The sequence below is a fragment of the Theropithecus gelada genome, chromosome 13, assembly GCF_003255815.1.
Source record: "Theropithecus gelada isolate Dixy chromosome 13, Tgel_1.0, whole genome shotgun sequence".
Lineage (NCBI taxonomy): Eukaryota > Metazoa > Chordata > Mammalia > Primates > Cercopithecidae > Theropithecus > Theropithecus gelada.
This window is the reverse complement of record NC_037681.1, coordinates 7,167,216-7,188,310: the sequence shown is the minus strand read 5'-3', so window position 1 is coordinate 7,188,310 and position 21,095 is coordinate 7,167,216. Positions and strand designations below refer to the sequence as shown.

The following is a 21,095-nucleotide window of genomic DNA, read 5'->3' as shown; positions in this document are numbered from 1 at the left end:
TGGCTCATTTAGAGATTTAGGGAACACATTTGCTTCAGTGGGAACACAAGGAAGTCCCATTGCTCAAACGGTCTACAGCGTTTTAGTGAGGCGTGTGTGTGTGTGGAGTGGGGTGGAGAGGAGGATGGCAGGCTAAGAGGCCATCCAGGTTAAAACTGATTTTAGAGTTGGCTGAGCTGAGAAGGTTGCAGCCAGGGTCCTGGGGCCCTGCAGACTTGTTTGTCAGCATCCTGGAGCATAGCCCAGAGAACTTGTTGAAGAGCATCTTGATCCTGCTTACAGGACACCTCCCCTTTCATAGAGGAGGTCTACACTAAGACCTGCTGGTCACCGGCCAGACACGGAAAGAGGCAGAGCCTGGCCCTGCTCTGGCTCAGTGTGAACATGCTCATAGCTGGAAGGGAGGGTTCATAGCCCACAGCTCTCTAGTGTTTGTAAACCCTCTCCCATCTCTGTACTGTTCCCAAGGGCAGCACATTCCCCATTTGTCCTTCTCTTTTTTTTTTTTTCAATTTTTATTTTAAGATCCAGGTTACATGTGCAGGACGTACAGGTTTGTTACATAGGTAAACGTGTGCTATGGTGGTTTGCTGCACAGATCAACCCATTACCTAGGTGTTGCCCAGCATGCATTAGCTATTCTTCCGATGCTCTCCCTCCCCTCACCCTCCCCACGACAGGCCTCAGTGTGTGTTGTTCCCCACCAGGTGTCCTTGTGTTCTCACCATTCAGCTCCCACTTATAAGTGAGAACATGTATTTGGTTTTCTGTTCCTGCATTAGTTTGCTGATGACAATGGCTTCCAACTCCATCTATGTCCCTGCAAAGGACATGATCTTGTTCCTTTTTATGGCGCATAGTACTCCATGGTGTATATGTACCACATTTTCTATCATTGATGGGCATTTGGGTTGATTCCACGTCTTTGCTATTATGAATAGTGCTGCAGTGAACATAGAGTCGTGTATCTTTATAATGGAATGGTTTATATTCCATTGCATCTATACCCAGTAATGGGATTGCTGGTTCATATGGTATTTCTGCTTCTACATCTCTGAGGAATCACCACACTGTCTTCTCCAATGTTTGAATTAATTTACGCTCGCACTAACACTGTAAAAGTGTTCTTTTTCTCCATAACCTCACCAGCATCTGTTGTCATTATTGCCATTCTTTTTTTTTCTACTTTTTTGAGACAGAATCTCACTCTGTCACCCAGGCTAGGATTACAGGCATGAGCTACTGCACCTGGCCAATAATTGGCATTCTGACTGGAATGAGATGGTATCTCATTGTGGTTTCGATCTACATTTCTATAATGATCAGTGATGTTGAACTTTTATCGTATATTTGTTGGCTGCATGAATGTCTTCTTTTGAGAAGTAAATGTTTATGTCCTTTGCCTACTTTTTAATGGGGTTGTTTTTTTCCTGTAAATTTGTTTAAGTTCCCTGTAGACTCTGGACATTAGATCTTTGTCAGATGGATAGACTGCAAAACTTTTCTCCCGTTCTGTAGGTTGTCTGTTCACTCTGCTGATAGTTTCTTTTACTGTGCAGAAGCTCTTTAGTTTAGTTAGATCCCATTTGTCAATTTTTGCTTTTGTTGCAATTGCTTTTGGCGTTTTCATCATGAAATCTTTGCCCATGCCTATGCCCTGAATGGTATTGCCTAGATTTTCTACCAGTGTTTTTATAGTTTTGGGTTTTACATTTAAGTCTTTAATCCATCTTGTGTTAATTTTTGTATAAGGTGTAACAAAGGGGCCCAGTTCCAATTTTCTGCATATGGCTAGCCGGTTCTCCCAGCACCATTTATTAACTAGGGAATCCTTTCCCCATTGCTTGTTTTTGTCAGGTATGTCACAGATCAGATGGTTGTAGGTGTGCAGTCTTATTTCTGAGTTCTCTATTTTGTTCCATTGGTCTATGTGTCTGTTTTTGTACCAGCACCATGTTGTTTTGGTTACTATAGCCTTGTAGTATAGTTTGAAGTCAGGTAGTGTGATGCCTCCAGCTTTGTTCTTTTCGCTTAGGATTGTCTTGGCTCTTCAGGCTCCTTTTTGGTTCTATATGAATCTTAGAATGTATTTTTCTAATTCTGTGAAGAACGTCAACGGTGGTTTAATAGGAATAGCATTGCATCTATAAATTACTTCGGGCAGTATGGCCATTTTCACGATATTGATTCTTCCTACCCATGAGCATGGCATGTTTTTCCATTTGTTTGTATCCTCTCTGACTTCCTTGAGCAGTGGTTCTTGAAGAGGTCCTTCACTTCCATCAATCTTTCTCTTATTGGACACAGTTATTCTCAACATGGAAGGGGGACAGGTGGTGGGCACATTCCTCGGAACACTGTTGGAGTTGGGTGGGTCTTAGGTGAGTTTTAAAAGCCAAACCCCAGGGGTGCACCTTGTACCCCACAACTGAGCTTAACCTGGGCCCTGCAGTGAGCTGGCAAGGCACCTGCAGTGAGATAAGACCTTGAAACTCAAATTGCCGGTTTTCTGGCCAGCTTTTGCACCCCTCCTCCCAAAAGCTTCAGGAAGCCAGCCTGCCTCTAGGAAAGTCAGGACTTTGTGGCACGACTACAAAGATAACAGAAGAGAGAATGTATGGTCTTTACTTCTGAGACCCCAAAAGGAGGGAGGGCACAGAGGTATGCCAGGCCAAAGGCAGTCGGGTCTGGGCACCCCACCCCAAAGGGGTTCTTGGACTGGGGTAAGGGAAAGCAGTGTTAGGCCTCCCCTTGGGAGGTTAGGCAAACCTCAGTTGAGTGAGGTGGGAGAACAGGGTGATCAGAGGCTGCTGGCACCTTGGTGGCAGTGCTTACTCACTCATAGCCTCCCTCTATAAATACTTGCTGAGTGGCCACCATGTGCCAGGCTGCTCTAGGTACTGGGGATTCTGCAGTAACAGAACAGACCAAAGCCCCTGCTCCCCTCAGAGCACATCCCTGGTAGGGGGACGACAGTGAACACAGGGGTGACTTAGCCCTCCCCTCCCTCTTGGTGGTTCCTCACTTGCAGGAGGAGGTCCTCCCACCTGAGCCCAGATACCTCTTGGGGCCCTAGTGTACTCCTGGATGCCTGTGAGCTCCACATCCACTCCACAGGGTGAGGGTCTCAATGCCAGAAAGTGGAGGGGGTGGAAGAGAAGGAGCTAGTGCCTGGTCACGATGGTCTAGACAGGGGAGAAACCCATGGTGCTTGGGTATCAATAACCACCTTATCCAAATTGCATTTTGGCGTAGTGCCATGGACTTTCATTAGTGGGGAGATGAACTCCCTCCCTGTGGGCTGGCATTTCCTCCTGCTGTCCTGCCATCCTGGGGCTGTGTGGAAAGCAGTGGTATTTTTAGCTGGGACAAGGCTGAGGACCTCTATCACCTCATTCTGTCAGTCTTCTTGCTGAGGACTCTCGGGAGAAAAGTCACTGTTTACGGTGCCAGAAATGGAACTTTTTCTGAGTGCTGTTTTCAGTTTCATATTTTTATACTGCAAGTAACAAAACTGAGGTCTTATCTTTTTTTCTTTTTTTTTTTGAGACGGAGTCTCACTCTGTCGCCCGGGCTGGAGTGCAGTGGCTGGATCTCAGCTCACTGCAAGCTCTGCCTCCTGGGTTTACGCCATTCTCCTGCCTCAGCCTCCCGAGTAGCTGGGACTACAGGCCCCCGCCACCTCGCCCGGCTAGTTTTTTGTATTTTTAGTAGAGACGGGTTTTCACCGTATTAGCCAGGATGGTCTCGATCTCCTGACCTCGTGATCCGCCCGTCTCGGCCTCCCAAAGTGCTGGGATTACAGGCTTGAGCCACCGTGCCCGGCCATCTTTTTTTCTTTCTTTTTTTTCTTTTTTCTTTTTTTCTTTTTTTTTTTTTTAGACGGAGTCTTGTTTTGTTGGCCAGGCTGGAGTGCAGTGGCATGATCTTGTCTCACTGAGACATCTGCCTCCCGGGTTCAAGCGACTCTCCTGCCTCAGTCTTCTGAGTAGCTGGGATTCCAGGCATGTGCCACCACACCCGGCTAATTTTTGTATTTTCAGTAGAGACAGAGTTTCACCATATTGGTCAGGCTGGTCTCGAACTCCTGACCTCAGGTGATCCACCTGCCTTGGCCTCCCAAAGTGCTGGTATTACAGGTGTGAGTCACCACTCCCAGCTGAGGTTGGTTTTTGTTTTTGTTTCTGGTGTGTGTGTGTGTGTGTGTGTGTGTGTTTTCCATCTGCAGAATGGAGGTGGCCTGGTGCAGTGGCTCGTGTCTGTAATTCCAGAACTTTGGGAGGCCAACGCAGGCGGATCACTTGAGGTCAAGAGCTTGAGACCAGTCCAACCAAGATGGCAAAACCCTGTCTCTACTAAAAATACAAGAGTAGCAGGGCATGGTGGCTTGCACGCCAGTAGTCCCAGCTACTCGGGAAACTGAGGCAAGAGAATCACTTGAACTCCGGAGGTAGAGGTTGCAGTGAGCCAAGATTGTGCCACTGCACTCCAGCCTGGCGACAGAGCCAGACCCTGTCTCAATGAACAACCCCTCCCCAAAACAAAAAACAAATTAAAAAACCCCACAAAAAATAAAACAAAACAAAACAAAAACTGGAGGTGATGATGCCCCCTCCAGGATCCCTTTGTGAAGGGTGAAGATTATACAGGCAGGGTCTGTGTTGCAGAGGAGATCGTTTCCAAGGAGGCTGTGTGATTATTAACCGCTTTTGTCACTAGGCTACTAACAAGTCGCATGATCCTGGTCAGCTTCCTAATCTCACCAATCCTGCTAACCAAGGAGTCTTCGAGTTTTTTATTTTTTGTGTTTTACATTTTCCCAAAGGCCTGTGGCTAGGAAGGGGCTGAAATAGGGCTCAATGTGCCAGTGCTCTGGAGAGTGGGGAGCCAGACCCTCTGGCCCACCGCAGGAAGTCCACCCGCTGAGAGGGAATGTGGTCGGGGATAGGCTTGGAGAACTTTGGGCCATCCAGGAGATCCCAGTGGACAGAGGCAGGGAGGGGCTCTCATATTGGCTGAGTGCCACTACATGGCATGCCCTGTTAATCAGTTACCTCAGGAGATGGTGCTTGGCTCCTGCCAACCTCAGGGATATATGCTAGGACTGAATGAGAACCGGCTAGATGGAAGCCCTCACTTCAGGGGGCTACAGTTGGGGGCTCGTGGGGGTCAGGCACCATGTACTGCCCTGGTGCTTCCTAAACCACAAGCACTGTGCACCAACTTCACAGTTTCTGCTCTGATACCTAAACTGGTAGTTTCTACTACCTCCCTCTAAATCAACTCACACCTTTTTCTTTTTTTTTTTTTTTTTTTTTTTTTTTTGAGACAGAGTCTCGCTCTGCCGCCCAGGCTGGAGTGCAGTGGCCGGATCTCAGCTCACTGCAAGCTCCGCCTCCTGGGTTTACGCCATTCTCCTGCCTCAGCCTCCCGAGTAGCTGGGACTACAGGCGCCCGCCACCTCGCCCAGCTAGTTTTTTGTATTTTTTAGTAGAGACGGGGTTTCACCGTGTTAGCCAGGATGGTCTCGATCTCCTGACCTCGTGATCCGCCCGTCTCGGCCTCCCAAAGTGCTGGGATTACAGGCTTGAGCCACCGCGCCCGGCCAACTCACACCTTTTTCTACGAAAAGAAAACAAGCAATGTTCTAATACGTTAAGAAAACACTTCAATATTAAAACAACAACAAATTGTTTACCTATGGGGTAGTCTACCCCATATCTTACTTGATAAACACCAGGGATACAAATAACCTGTGGGAAACAGTGAACTTTTTGAAGGGATGCTCACCGCAGTTCCATGAGATTGGTTTCATCTTCCCCATTTTTTAGATGGGAAAATGAAGGCCAAGATTTGAGGTCTTACTTAAGGTCACCTAGCAAGTAGTGGGTGGAGCTGGGACTCCAAGCCGAGTCTGTCCTTTTCACTACATGCACCTGCTCAATGAATCCTTTATTCTTGAAACCCTATTTCACACAGCATACCTGCACTTGGGGTGGGATGACTGATTGGCCCTCTCACAAACTCCCAACACAACCAGAGGCTCAGGTCCAGCGAGGCGGTGATGGCTACCCCTCCTCAGAGAGCACATCTGATGATGCCCTGGGGCACAGAGGGAGTCCAATGCTCAGAGTGGCCTCATGCTGAGGGCTTAGTTTTTAACATCCCTGGACTCTCCAAGGCAGAATAATTAATCCAGATGCCTGTTTACCCAGGGCTTCCCCTTGGCCATGGCACTAAGCATGACCTCTTAAAAATACCTACAGTACGTTATTATGAGAAATATTAACTTCCAAGATGTCTACAATGTCTACAACAGTATGTCCCAGCCCACGTGCTCCTTAGAACCTTGCCACTCCCTATCGAGAGGCAAAGTCTATGCTCCTTCCCCTTGAAAGAAGGCAAACTTTTGTGCTTTGTAGACCAAGAGGTTACTGAGGAACTAACACTGACTTCCAAGGCCAAGCCATGAACCTACCATGCATTTATGTCTTGTTCTTTAGGGATGCTTGCTCTTGGAACCCAGCCACCATGCTGTGAGGAAGCCCAACAGCCTGTAGGGAGGCTCACATGGAGAAGAAATAAGGCCCTTGTTTCATAACCTCTGCCTTGCCTCAGAAGCCAGCAGCAACTTGTTAGCTATGTATGTAAGGTATCTCTAAAGTGGCTCCTTCAGCCCCAGTCACACTTGCTGTGTCCCCCAGATGACACAGCAAGTGGCAGAGATGAGCTGTTCTCACTAAGCCTTGCCCAAACTGAAGATTCACTAGCAAAATAGATGATTGTTGTCATTCTAAGTTGGTATGTTGTGGGGTAGCTTGTTAATCAGCAGTAGGTAACTGATACGGATACTACTAAATACAGTAAATAATGCAAAAACAATACTATTTTTTATTTTTTTAAATTTATTATTTTATATATATATATATTTGAGATGGATTCGCTCTGTTGCCCAGGCTAGAGTGCAGTGGCATGATCTTGGCTCACAGCAACCTCCGCCTCCCAGGTTGAAGTGATTCTCCTGCCTTAGCCTCCCGAGTAGCAGGGATTACATGTGCCCACCACCGTGCCTGGCTAATTTTTGTATTAGCAGAGAGGGGGTTTCACCATCTTGGCCAGGCTGGTCTCGAACTCCTACCTCAAGATCCACCTGCCTCGGCCTCCCAAAGTGCTGGGATTATAGGCATGAGCCACTGCACCCAGCAATACTATATTTTAAAGAATATATATACAGTGGTGTGCTAGTAAAGGTTTGATTCTCTAGATTGAAAAGGAAAAAGCCCTGATTACTGATTTCTATGGTGTAAATGCTCCCACCGTAGCTGATTTCAAGCTCTCAGTGGTTTAACAGTCAGCTTGCTAAATTCCTGAAAATTTAACATTTGGTTCCATCTGGTTCAAGCACACCACTGTATGTGTAGTAAAAGGATTAAAAAATGCAGGGCAGACAAAATCCCCAAAAGGCTGGAGAGCATTCAGCTGTTACTAGCCTTTCTGGACACAGCACAGATTTCACAGCTCTGCCATGTGAAGATGGCTGCTGACTTTGCAAGAGGGAGCAGCACACTGCCCTGGGACTCCCAGTCCAGCAAAGCCAGTGCTGGAAGGCCATGACTTTCCAACTTATTTTTTCGTCTCTGACCAGCAGACGCTCCTTCACGTAGGAGAAGGGTACTCCATTTTGTAGATGGGTTGAAAACATCAATATAAAAGATATTTACTTCTGGTTCCAAATGGCACACACCCAAACATGCTTTCATGACAAAACAATTTCTCTAATTCTATTTGTATTTTCCTTATTTAAAAAATACAAAACTGGCTGGGCGCAGTGGTCCATGCCTGTAACTCCAGCATTTTGGGAGGGTGAGGCGGGCGGATAACTTGAGGTCAGGAATTCAAGCCCAACCTGGCCAACATGGTGAAACTCCAACTCTACTAAAGATACAAAAATTAGCTGGGTGTGGTCACTAATCCCAGCTGTAATCCCAGCTACATGGGAGGTTGAGGCAGAAAAATTGCTTGAACCTGGGAAGTGGAGGTTTTAGTGAACCAAGATCACGGCACTACACTCCATCCTGGGTGACAGAGTGAGACTCCGTCTCAATTAAAAAAAACAAAAACAAAAACAAAAAAACACTATTGGAGATGTGGTAAATGTAACTAAAGACCAGAAAGGAAAACTCCCAGGTGTCCTGGCTAAAGGAGAGAGGCAAGTGCAGTGCAGTGGTGTGTTAGTCTGTTTTCACACTGCTCTAAAGAACTTCCCTGAGACTGGGTAATTTATAAAGGAAAGAGGTTTAATTGACTCATAGTTTCACAAGGCAGGGGATGCCTCAGGAAACTGACAATCATGGCGGAAGGGAAAGCAGGCACCTTCTTCACACAGGCAGGCACCTTCTGCCGCACAAGGCGGCAGGAGAGAGCATGTGAAGGAGGAACTGCCAAATATATAAAACCATCAGATCTTGTGAGAACTCACTCAGTTTCAGGAGAACAGCATCAGGGAAACCACCCCCATGATCCAATCACCTTTCTCCCTCAACACGTGGGGATTACAGGTCCCTCTGTCAACACATGGGGATTACAATTTGAGAAGATATTTGGGTGGGGACACTGAGCCAAACCGTATCAGGTAGATTGTGAGGTTGACACCGAAGCCCTGGCCAGGAACATGTTATATCATTTTGAGGAAAGGTTCAGAGAAAGAGGCACCTTATTGTCCATCACGTGGACTTTGAAAAGCTGTTTCTTTGGATGGGTTGAATAAACCTCTTGCTGATCTGCTTGTGTTTTCTAAGAGATGTTCCTCGAAAGATGTAAGAATAAAAAGTGAGTTTACTCCAAAGAGCATCCAGTTGACTTGGTCCCCTTTGAGGCTACTTCAGAAAGAAGAATGACTAGCTTCAGCCCTTCCCCCAGTGTCTCCATGACCACAGAGGAAGGGATGTGTAAGACGGACAACTGGATGACTTGTAAAAGTTAATAGAAGTGAAGCAGAGACAGAGAGAGGTAAAATGCATTCGTGAGGTATTCAGTTTGGGGACCGCCTTAGTTCAGGCTGCTATAACGAAGTACCATAAATTGGGTGACTTATAAACAACATATATTTCTCACATTTCTAGAGGCTAGAAGTCTGAGATCAAGGTGCCAGCATGGTCTAGTTCTGGTGACGGTCCTCTTCTGGGTTGCAGACACTGACTTTGTGTGTTTTCATGTAGTGGAAAAGGTGAGGGATCTCTCTGGGATCTCGCTCTCTCTCTCTCTCTTTTTTTTTTTTTTTTGAGACAGAGTCTCACTTTGTTGCCAGGCTGGAGTGCAGTGGCACAATCTCGGCTCACTGCAACCTCCGCCTTGTGGGTTCAAGCGATTCTCCTGCCTCAGCCTCCCAAGTAGCTGAGACTGCAGGCATGCGCCACCACGCCCAGTTAATTTTTGTATTTTTAGTAGAGACAGGGGTTTCACCATGAGGCTGGTCTTGAACTCCTGACCTTGTGATCTGCCCACCTCGGACTCCCAAAGCGCTGGAATTACAGGCATGAGCCACCGCGCCTGGCCAGGGGCCTTTTTTTTTTTTTTTTTTTTTTTTGAGACAGAGTTTCACTCTTGTTGCCCAGGCTGGAGTGCAATGGCACAATCTCAGCTCACCACAACCTCTGCCTCCCAGGTTCAAGTGATTCTCCTGCCTCAGCCTCCCAAGTAACTGGGATTACAGGCACGCACCACCACGCCGGACTAATTTTGTATTTTTAGTAGAGACGGGGTTTCTCCATGTTGGTCAGGCTGGTCTCAAACTCCCAACCTCAGGTGATCTGTCCACCTCAGCCTCCCAAAGTGCTGGGATTACAGGCATGAGCCACCACGCCCGGCCAAGGGGCCTCTTTTGTAAGGGCACTAATCCTTACCACTTTATTACCTCCCTAAATGCCCCACCTTCTAATATCATCACCTGGGGTTTAGGATTTCAACATATGAGTTTTGGGGGACACATTCACTTTATTTGCAGCAAACAAAGGATACATTAAAAATAAGTGTAAAGGCCGGGTGCGGTGGCTCAAGCCTGTGATCCCAGCACTTTGGGAGGCCGAGATGGGCGGATCACGAGGTCAGGAGATCAAGACTATCCTGGCTAACACGGTGAAATCCCGTCTCTACTAAAAAATACAAAAAACTAGCCGGGCGAGGTGGCAGGCGCCTGTAGTCCCAGCTACTCGGGAGGCTGAGGCAGGAGAATGGCGAGAACCCGGGAGGCGGAGCTTGCAGTGAGCTGAGATCTGGCCACTGCACTCCAGCCTGGGGCCTGGGCAACAGAGCGAGACTCCATCTCAAAAAATAAAAATAATAATAAGTGTAAAATTTTAAATTTTGTGTATCGGGGTTGGTCCAATAATAGGAGAATTAGTTGGAGTAAATATTGGAAGATGACCCAATGTTTGAAACATCTTCCAATGCATTCCATGTGTCCAATTCAAATAGCTCAATTTTTAATTTTTTACTTTTTTTTTTTTTTGAAACAGAGTCTTGCTCTGTTGCCCAGGCTAGAGTACAGTGGCCTGATCTTGGCTCACTACAATCTCTGCCTCCCAGGTTCAAGCAATTATCCTGCCTCAGCCTCCTGAGTAGCTAGGACTACAGATGTGTACCACCACACCCAGCTAATTTTTGTATTTTTAGTAGAGACAGGGTTTCGCCATATTGGCCAGTCTGATCTCAAACTCCTGACCTTGTGATCCATCCCCCTTGGCCTCCCAAAGTGCTGGAATTATAGTCGTGAGCCACTGTGCATGGCCACCAGGCTGGTCTTGAACTCCTGACCTCAAGTGATCCCCCAGCCTCAGCCTCCCAAAGGGCTGGGATTACAGTCATGAGCTACTGCATCTGGCCTGTTTCACTTCTTAAGCTGGAGAATTTGATACTTAAGTATTTTTCTTCTTTCTTTTTTTTGGCAGGGAGGACAGGGTCTCACTCTGTCACCCAGGCTGAAGTGCGGTGGCACCATCATGACTTACCACAGCCTCTACCTCCCAGGGCTCAGGTGATCCTCCCACCTTGGCTTCCCGAGTAGCTGGGACTACAGGCTCACACCACCATGCCCAGCTAATTTTATTTATGTATTTATTTTTTGTAGAGACAGTTTTGCCACGTTGCCCAGGCTGGTCTCAGTCTCCTGGGCTCTAGAGATTCACCAGCCTCAGCCTCCCAACGTGTTGGGATTACAGGTGTGAACCAGCATGCCTGGCCATAAGTGTATATATTATTCTTTATTCCCTTTTGAATGCTGTGAGTAAAGTATTAATTAATTGCAGGCCTCGATCCTGGACAGACCTAGGCTGCCTTCTCACAACACTGTTTCCTTGAAAACGTATCAAGTTCAATGTGGAATAATGTATGTTGGGAACTGGTCACCTGCTTCGTTTACTGTGAAGCCCTTGGTCTGTGGGACTGTTCCTACCCTGGGAATGTGCACAAGCCTGCAGGCTTCATCACAAGGAGAATATAAAAGATTCATGGGAAACCAAAGCAGGGACTTCCGTCTGTCAACGTAAACCACATACACCTTCATCTCTCTTTTTTTTTAAATTGAGACAGAGTCTTGCTCTGTCACCCAGGCTAGAGTGCAATGGTGTGGTCTTGGCTCACTGCAACCTCCGCCTCCTGGGTTCAAGCGACTCCTGCCTCAGCCTCCCAAGTAGCTGGAACTATAGGCACGTGCCACTGCACCCGGCTAATTTTTATGTTTTTATTAGAGAATGGGATTTCGTCATGTTGGCCAGGCTGGTCTCGAACTCCTGGCCTCATGATCTGCCCGCCTTGGTTATGTAGGTTTATGCAGGCAATCTTGGAAACAAAGGCAACAAGACTGAATTGGAACGGGCTTTCGGCTACTATAGACCGCTCTGAAGTGTGTGGGTTGCTAGAAATCCTCCCGGCTTTGCTTTTGTTGAATTTGAAGATCCCCGAGGTGCAGCTGATGCGGTCTGAGAGCCAGATGGAAGAACACTATGTGGCCGCTGTGTAGGAGTGGAACTGTCGAATGGTGAAAAAAGAAGTAGAAATCGTGGCCCACCTCCCTCTCGGGGTGGTCGCCCTCAAGATGATTATCGTAGGAGGCGTCCTCCACCTCGTCGCAGATCTCCAAAGAGAAGCTTCTCTCGCTGCGGGAGCAGGTCCCTTTCTAGAGTTAGGAGAAGAGAGAGATCGCTGTCTCCGGAGAGAAATCACAAGCCATGATCCTTCTCTAGGTTTCGTAGGCCATCTAGGTCAAATGAGAAAAAAAAAAAAAAAAGAAAAAAAGAAAACTGACTCCATCAGCAACTATAAGGATCATTCACAATTGAATGGAATTTTACCATGGAATGCAAAGATGTTTCAACAGAAGAAAATCAATCAACATAATACATCACATTATTTGAACAAAAGAAAAAAAATCACATTATCATATCAATTGACATGGAAAAAGCATTTGAGGAAATAACACCCTTTCATAATAAATACTCTCAGCAAATTAGGAACAGAGGAAAAATTTCTCAACATGATAGAGTGTGTTTCTGGAAAACTTACAACTAACATTATATTCAATGGTAAAAAACTGAATGAGTTCCCCTTACGACAGGGGACAACAAAATGATTCCCACTGCTATTTGACACTGAATTGAAAGTTCTAGCCAGACAAGAAAAGGTGTGGTGGCTCCCGCCTGTAATCCCAGCACTTTGGGAGGCCAAGGTGGGTGAATCCTTTGAACTCAGGAGTTTGAGACCAGCCTGAGCAACATAGTGACGCCTTGTCTCTACAAAAAATACACACACACACACACACACAAAATAAAAAACAAAACTGAGCATGGTGGCATGAACCTGTAGTCCCAGTTACCCAGGAGGCTGAGGTGGGAGGATTGCTTGAACCCGAGAGACCAAGGTTGCAGTGAGCCAAGACAGCACCACTGCACTCCAGCCTGGACAATAGAGCCAGATCCTGACTTAAAAAAAAAAAAAGAAAATGTCAGCTGGGCACGGTGTTTCATGCCGGTAATCCCAGCACTTTGGGAGGCCGAGGTGGGTGGATTACCTGAGGTCGGGAGTTCAAGACTAGCCTGACCAATATGGCAAAACTCTGTCTCCACAAAAAATGCAAAAATTAGCCTGGCATGATGTCAGGTGCCTGTAATCCCAGCTACTCAGGAGGCTGAGGCGGGAGAATTGCTAGAATCTGGGAGGTGCAGTTTCCAGTAAGCTGAGATCGTGCCATTGCACTCCAGCCAGGGTGACAGAGTGAGACTCCATCTCAAAAAAAAAAAGTCATCCAAATGTAAAGGAATAGGTGAAACTATTTCTATTTATAGATGACATAATCCTTTGTATACAAAACCCCAGAGAATCCACAAGAAAGCTCAGAGCTAATAAATGAATTCAGCAAAGTGGCAGTGTACAAAATGAACACACAAAAACAAATTGTTTTCTATACACCAGAAGGAAATTAAGAAATTCCATCTACAATAGCATGTGAAATAGTTAAATACTTAGAGATAAATCTAACTGAAGAGGTCAAAGATTGATACTCTGAAAACTATAAAAGATAAAAACTACAAAAAAATTTAAAAGATCAAAGTAATTGAAAATATATTCTGTGTTCGTGGATAGGAAGATTTACCACTGTTAAGATGTCAATACTACTGAAAGTAATCAGCAAATTCAATAAAATATCTTCTAAAATTCCACAGACTTTTTTTTCCCCACAAATGGGGAAGCTGATCCTCAGATTTACGTAGAATTGAAAGTGACCCTGAATTGCCAAAACAATATTTATAAGGAAGAATAGGGTTGGAAGACTCACACTTTCTGATTTCAAAACTTACTTCAAAGCTACATTAATTAAAACAGAACAGCACTGGCATCAGGACAGGCATATCCAATGAAATAGAATAGAGAGTCAGAAAAAGGTCTCATATATATGGTCAATGGATTCTTTCTTTCTTTTTTATTTTTAATTGACACATAATAATTGCACATGTTTATGGGGTATTGTGTGATATTTCAATACATGTATACAAAGTGTGATGCTCAAATCAGGGTAATAATCATATCCATCACCTCAAACATTCATGATTCCTTTGTTGTAGGAACATGCAAAATCTTCTGTTCTAGCTATCAAAAATATACAATAAATTATTGTTGACTATAGTCACCCTACAATGTTATAGAGCATTAGAACGTTTTCCTCCTATCCAGCTATTATATTTTTGTCCATTAACTAACTCCCCCTATTCTTCCCACCTCCCTGCCTTTCCTAGCCTTTAATAACCACTATTGTACTCTTCTATGAGCTCAATTTTTTAATCTTCCACATATAAGTGAGAACATGTGGTATTTATCTTTCTGTGCCTGGCTTATTTCAGTTAACATAAAATCCTCTAGGTTCATTCATGTTGCTGTAAATGACAGAATTTTATTTTTTATGGCTGAATAGTATTCTATTTTGGTTATAGACCACATTTTATTTATCCATTAATGTGTTGGTGAGCACTTAGGTTGATATCATATCTTGGCCATTATGCATAGTGCGGCAATAAACACAGGAATGCAGATCTCTCTCTCCCTCTTTTTCTTTTTTAGTAACCATGTGTTAGCCACTGTAATAGAAAATGTGATCAAAACTTGATTACAAGAGTTCAAAAAGGCAGAGAAAAACCAGTGAATTTCAATTTTATTACTAGTTTTTAAATCTGGGACTAGTTTAAAAAAAATTTTTTTTAAACTTAAATGCTAACTTCAGCCCAGGGGTTTTTCACAATCAGACTAAAAATTACTTACTACATGGAAAAATCAATGCAACAAACAAGTAAAATTTGTGAACTCAAGCTACAAACTTATAGTTAATAATCACGGTAAGGGACATTGCCCAAGAGCAACTGATGCCTCAGTGAGGTTTGAAAGAGACTCTGCCTTCGGTGAAGGCAGAGAAAAAATATGCAAGCAATTCTGCTTCAAAGAAATTTGCATAGAAATGGAAAATGCTAGAACCTTTAACACAAGTGAAATTGCAAAGCCTTAACATGTTCAACTCAGTCCACAGAGCACCAAATGTTGAATTGGAGCCAAGGTAGGATTAAACATTGAATTTCCAGCTATGCCACTCGCAGAGCACAATTTCAGGTGTGGAAACCATCTGTAGGCAAGTTCTTTTAAAAACATGAATTTCAAACACTGTAAATTCTAAAACACACACTTCTGCATTATTGTTCGAATTTCAGAAGGGCACCACAAGGCATCGGGGTCTTTCAAAGTCACTCACGGCAGCAATTGCATCTTTTTTTCCCAGCCTTGGTAGCCCCCTTCTGCGGTTCTCTAGCCTCTGCACGCACTGCAGCACACCACTGTTTGCAGAGTAACTTCTGACATTAAATGCAGTCATGGCCTAAGTTGCATGAGTCAGCTGTTTCCCAGGCACCTCCCAACTCCTTGGCGGGAGAGGCTTCCCAGCCACTTCTTCAGGCCCCACACAAGAGGCCACATCTGGAAGCACTAGTCCTCTAGCGCCCTCTGCTGGAGACCAAAGTGACAGATTGTTGCAAAGACTTGCAGAAACAGCTTACTTACACATTCATTTTTGTACACAGTTGATTGAGAACCTGGGACTTTTACAATCGATTCCCCAAACCCCTTTATGGAGAGTGACAGACTACGCAGCAACGCTGAAGGAGCACTGTCTCTCTCTCTAGGAAGAAGAAGATTAGTAGACGTAATTGTGTGCGTCAAGAGAAATTTGTACTAAAAAATCAAAGCAAGACGAATGGCCCAGAAGCCCGCGTGTTATTGACACTGTCATTTTCCCAGACAGAGAATCTTAGAAAGATGTCACGTTTTCTTTTAATGAATGAGAGGAGCCCGCTTGTATCCCTGAATCATTCTTTGGGAAAAGCAACAGAAACGATTGACAGTTATATTTTTAAAAATAAAACGGTCACTCCCTTTAGCCCACACCTCCACACCTTCATCTGCCTGCCCAATGGCTATCAGTTCCGTCAAGTCACCCTCTCCTTCTACTCTAGTATTACCACAAGAATTGAAATTTTCAAGCAGAAAAAAAAGAAGTCATGTTACAAATAAGTGAGTGGTGGCCCAAAGGAAGCCCTTTTGACTATGATCTCCAATTTTCTGTTCAGTCAACACTGCAGAGATACAAGGATAAACCACCATTTTGGTTCCCAAGTTTTATTCAAGAGCTCACACAAAATATTCCGGATAAATAAAAATTTAATCCTCGTCTTTCTCCTCTTCTTCGTCCTGGTTAATTTGGAAGCAACGTAATTTGTAACTCTTTTTGCTGTTAGCAACTGTGCACAACCAATCATGAAGATTATTCTTCTTCAAATATGTTTTGGTGAGATATTTCAAATATCTTTTTTTTTTTTTTTTTTTTTTGAGAGGGAGTCTCGCTCTGCCGCCCAGGCTGGAGTGCAGTGGCCAGATCTCAGCTCACTGCAAGCTCCGCCTCCCGGGTTCACGCCATTCTCCTGCCTCAGCCTCCCGAGTAGCTGGGACTACAGGCGCCCGCCATCTCGCCCGGCTAGTTTTTTGTATTTTTTAGTAGAGACAGGGTTTCACCGTGTTCGCCAGGATGGTCTTGATCTCCTGACCTCGTGATCCACCCGTCTCGGCCTCCCAAAGTGCTGGGATTACAGGCTTGAGCCACCGCGCCCGGCCGATATTTCAAATATCTTTTGGAAAAAGGCACCTCGGATGTCACGGTGATCTTGCTCTTGCTCATTTCGACGGTCACCACCCCTCCACCAAGGTTCCCAGCTTTTCAGTTCACTTTGATCCTTCCTTGCAAAAACTGCTCAAAATTGGCAGCATCCACGATTCCATCTTCTATGGGGTGGGTGCAACCAAGAGTGAACTTCAGAACCTGCTTTTTAAATTTTTGCCCCCGTTCACCACAAGCTTTCTCACAGGCATCATGGCATCAGCAGAGGCAGAAAGCCAGATATCTCTTTAACATACTGATTTTCTCTCCTTTGGATGTATATCCAGTGATGGGATTGCTAGATCATATGGTAGCTTAATTTTTAGTTTTTTGAGGGACCTCCATACTGTGTTCCACAGTGGCTGTACTAATTTACATATCCACCAACAGTGTAAAAACATTCCCTTTAATCTGCATCCTCTCCAGTATTTGTTATTTTTTGCCTTTTTGGTAATAGCTATTCTGATTGGGGTGAAATGAAATCTCATTGCAGTTTAGATTTGCATTTCCCTGATGGTTAGTGATATTAAGCATTTTTTCTTATACTTGTTGGCCATTTGTAGATCTTTTGAGAAATGTCTACTTAGATCTTTTGCCCATTAAAAAAAAAATGGGATATTTGTTGTGTTTTATTTGCTGTTGTTTGAGTTCTTTGTTTATTCTGGACATTAATCCCTTGTCAAATGAGTAGTTTGTAAATAGTCCCTCCCATTCTGCAAGTTGACTCTTGACTCTGTTGATTGTTTCCTTTGCTGTGCAGAGGCTTTTTGGTTTGATATAATCCCATTTGTCTATTTTTGTTTTGTTGCCTGTGCTTTTGTGGTCTCAGTCATGAAATCTTTGTCCAGCTCAATGACCTAAGAATTTTCCTTATGCTTTCTTCTAGTAGTTTTGTAGTTTTGGATCTTGCATTTAAGTCTGTAATCCATTTTATTTTTGTATATGGTGAGAGATAGGGGTCTAGTTTTATTCTTCTGCATATGGATATCCAGTTTTCTCAGTACCATTTATTTATTGTTTATTTTGAGATGGAGTTTTGCTCTTGTTGCCCAGGCTGGAGTGCAACGGTGCGATCTCAGCTCACCGCAACCTCTGCCTCCCGGGTTCAAGCGATTCTCCTGCCTCAGCCTCCTGAGTAGCTGGGACTACAGGCATGCACCACCACGCCCAGCTAATTTTGTATTTTTAGTAGAGACAGGGTCTCTCCATGTTTGTCAGGCTGGTCTCGAACTCCCGACCCCAGGTGATCCACCTGTCTCGGCCTCCCAAAGTGCTGGGATTACAGGCGTGAGCCACCATGCCCGGCCTTCTCAGTACCATTTATTGAAGAGGCTGTCCTTTTGCCAATGTATATTCTTGATGTCTTGGTTGAAAATCAGTTGGCTGTAGATATGTGTATTTATTTCTGGTTTCTCTATTCTGTTTCAGTAGTCTGTGTATCTGCTTTTATGTCAGTACTGTGCTTTTCTGGTTCCAATTTTATGTTATATTTTGAGGTCAGGTAGTGTGATGCCTCCAGCTTTGTTCTTTTTCTCAGGTTTGCTTTGGCTAGTCAGAGTCTTTTGTGGTTCCATATGAATTTTAGGATTTTCTTTTTTAATTTTTGCAAAGAATATAATTGATATTTTGATAGGGATTGCAATTAGTCTGTAGATCATTTGGAATAGTGTGGTCATTTTAACAATATTAATTCTCCCAACCCATGAACATTGTATGTCTTTCCATTTTTAGGTCCTCTTCAATTCTTTTCATCAGTTTTTTATTGTTTTCATTGTAGAGGTCTTTTACTTCCTTGGTTAAATTTACTCCTAGGCTTTTTTTTTTTTTTTTTTTTTTGGTAGCCTTTTAAAATAAAATTGCTTTCTTGATTTCTTTTTCAGAAAATTTGTTATTGGTGTATAGAAATGTTACTGATATTTGTATGTTGATTTTGTATTCTCAACTTTACTGAATTTATCAGTTCTAAGACTTTTTGATAGTCTTACAACTGTAGACCCCAAATCCTACCATGACTTGTGTCTCTTTTCCTAGGTACATCTTCAACCTTGGCAAAATAAACTTCTAAAGTGATTGAGACCTGTCTCAGACACTGTTTTGGTTTATACTCGCTTTTTTTTTTTTTTTTTTTAAGATGGAGTCAATGGTGCAATCTCGGTTCACTGCAACCTCTGCCTCCCGGATTCAAGTGATTCTCCTGCCTCAGCCTCCCGAGTAGCTGGGATTACAGGCACTTGCCACCATGTCCGGCTAATTTTTGTATTTTTAGTAGAGACGGGGTTTCACTTTGTTGGCCAGGCTGATCTCGAACTCCTGACCTCGTGATCCACCCTCCTCGGCCTCCCAAAGTGCTGGGATTACAGGCATGACTCACCGTGCCTGGCCTTTACACTTGCTTTTTGAAATGAATTTGGAATTCCCTCCCTTTCAATTTTTTGGAAGAGTTTGAGAAGAGTTGGAGTGAGTTCTTTAAAAGTTTGGTAGAATTTAGCAGTGAAAGTTTTTCTTTATACACATGGGGAAAATTCGCTCCTCAAACCATGTTTTCCTCTACTTTCCCATCTCAACAATCACCTACACAGAAGAGAACTTCTGTGACCAGATGTGTGGGGATTTTCCCCGCCAACCAAGCAGCAGACACCAGCTGAATGTCCTCCAATTCTGTTCTAACACTACTTACGTGGAGATAGTGCCAGATCCCACAGGTTAAGGACTCAGTCCCCAAGCCTATTCTCTCCTACCCCTCACCCACTGGTCCCAAGTCCAGGCCTCTGGAACTTCTGATTGCCTTCAAGGTGGGGTTCCCACAACACCCTCTTTGGGTTCAATTAATTTGTTAGAGTGGCTCCCAGAACTCGGAGAAACACTTACATTTACTGGTGTACTAAGAAGTGTATTTTAAAGGATGCAGATAACCAGATGAAGAGATATATAGGATGAGGTCTGCAAGGGTCCCAAACGCAGGAGCTTCTGATCCTGTGGAGTGGGAGTGCGCCACCCTCCCAGCATGTGGGTGAGTTTTTCTTCACCTTCTTGTCAGCCTCCTTGTGTTCGGCTATCAGGAAGCTCACTGAACCCTGTCCTCTTGGAATTTTTTTTTTTTTTTGAGACGGAGTCTGGCTCTGTCGCCCAGGCTGGAGTGCAGTGGCGGGATCTCGGCTCACTGCAAGCTCTGCCTCCAGGGTTCATGCCATTCTCCTGCCTCAGCCTCCCGAGTAGCTGGGACTACAGGCGCCCGCCACCACACCCAGCTAATTTTTTGTAGTTTTAGTAGAGATGGGGTTTCACCGTGTTAGCCAGGATGGTCTCGATCTCCTGACCTCATGATCCGCCCGCCTCGGCCTCCCAAAGTGCTGGGATTACAGGCATGAGCCACTGTGCCCGGCTGTCCTCTTGGATTTTTACGGAAGCTTCATGGCAGCCGCATTCTTCCCCCAGAGGTATAGGGTGAGTCCCTCTCAAGACTCACAATCAGAAAGGCAGGGGAACATTAGAGTGAAAGGAGGGCAGGACAACGTCAGAGGCCTGTCCCTGAGACCTAACGCCCCCAACATTATAACAAAAAACTGCACCAAGGGCTATGGGAATTATGATCCAGAAACTGTGGATGAAAACCAAACAGGGACAATTTGACTTCCTCTTTTCCAACTTGGATGCATTGATTTCCTTCTCGTCTAATTGCTCTGGCTAAGACTTACAGTATTATCTGAGTAAGAGTGGTAAAAGTGGGCATCCTTGTCTTGCTCCAGTTCTTGGAGGAAAGGTTCCTAGCATTTTCCTGTCCTGTATGACATTGGCTGTGGGTTTGTCATCTATGGCTTTTATTATGTTGAGGGATGTTCCTTTTATACCTAATTTGTTGAGAGTTTTTATTATGAAGGGATATTGAATTTTATCACATGCTTTTTCTGCATATATTTAATATTAAGTTATCTTTTTTTTTCGAGTCAGGGTCTGGCTCCGTCACCCAGGCTGGAGTGCAGTGGTGCCATCTCAGCTCACTGCAACCTCTGCCTCCAGGCTTAAGCGATCCTCCCACCTCAGCCTCCCGAATAGCTGGGACTACAGGCAGTCGCCACCACACCTGGCCAATTCTTGTATTTTTTGTAGAAACGGGTTTTTACCATATTGCCCAGGCTGTCTCCAACTCTTAAGCTCAAGCAATCCACCTGCCTTGGCCTCCCAAAGTGCTGGGATTATAGGCATGAGTCACCGTGCCCGGCAGAGTTATCGTTTTTGTTATGTTATAGTTTCTATTGATGTGATATGTCACATTTATTGAGTGATGTGTCTTGAACTATTTTTGCATCCTTGTTTATTCCAAGGCCGTAGCATATAATCTTTTTGATGTTCTGTT

General features: G+C 44.6%; 1 long non-coding RNA gene and 2 pseudogenes across 1 annotated transcript; 1 reads left to right on the top strand and 2 right to left on the bottom strand.

Annotated features, from left to right (window-relative positions):
• Positions 1-4,806: 4,806 nt before the first annotated feature.
• Positions 4,807-5,669, bottom strand: LOC112605414. Its single transcript, XR_003115412.1, has 2 exons — positions 5,617-5,669; positions 4,807-5,290 (listed from the first exon to the last, which is right to left on the bottom strand). It is a non-coding gene; the product is annotated as an uncharacterized LOC112605414 (long non-coding RNA).
• A 331-nt stretch (positions 5,670-6,000) lies between these two features.
• On the top strand, positions 6,001-12,270 carry LOC112605340 (annotated as a pseudogene).
• Positions 12,271-16,248: 3,978 nt separating this feature from the next.
• Positions 16,249-16,956, bottom strand: LOC112605034 (annotated as a pseudogene).
• Between the last annotated feature and the right edge of the window lie 4,139 nt (positions 16,957-21,095).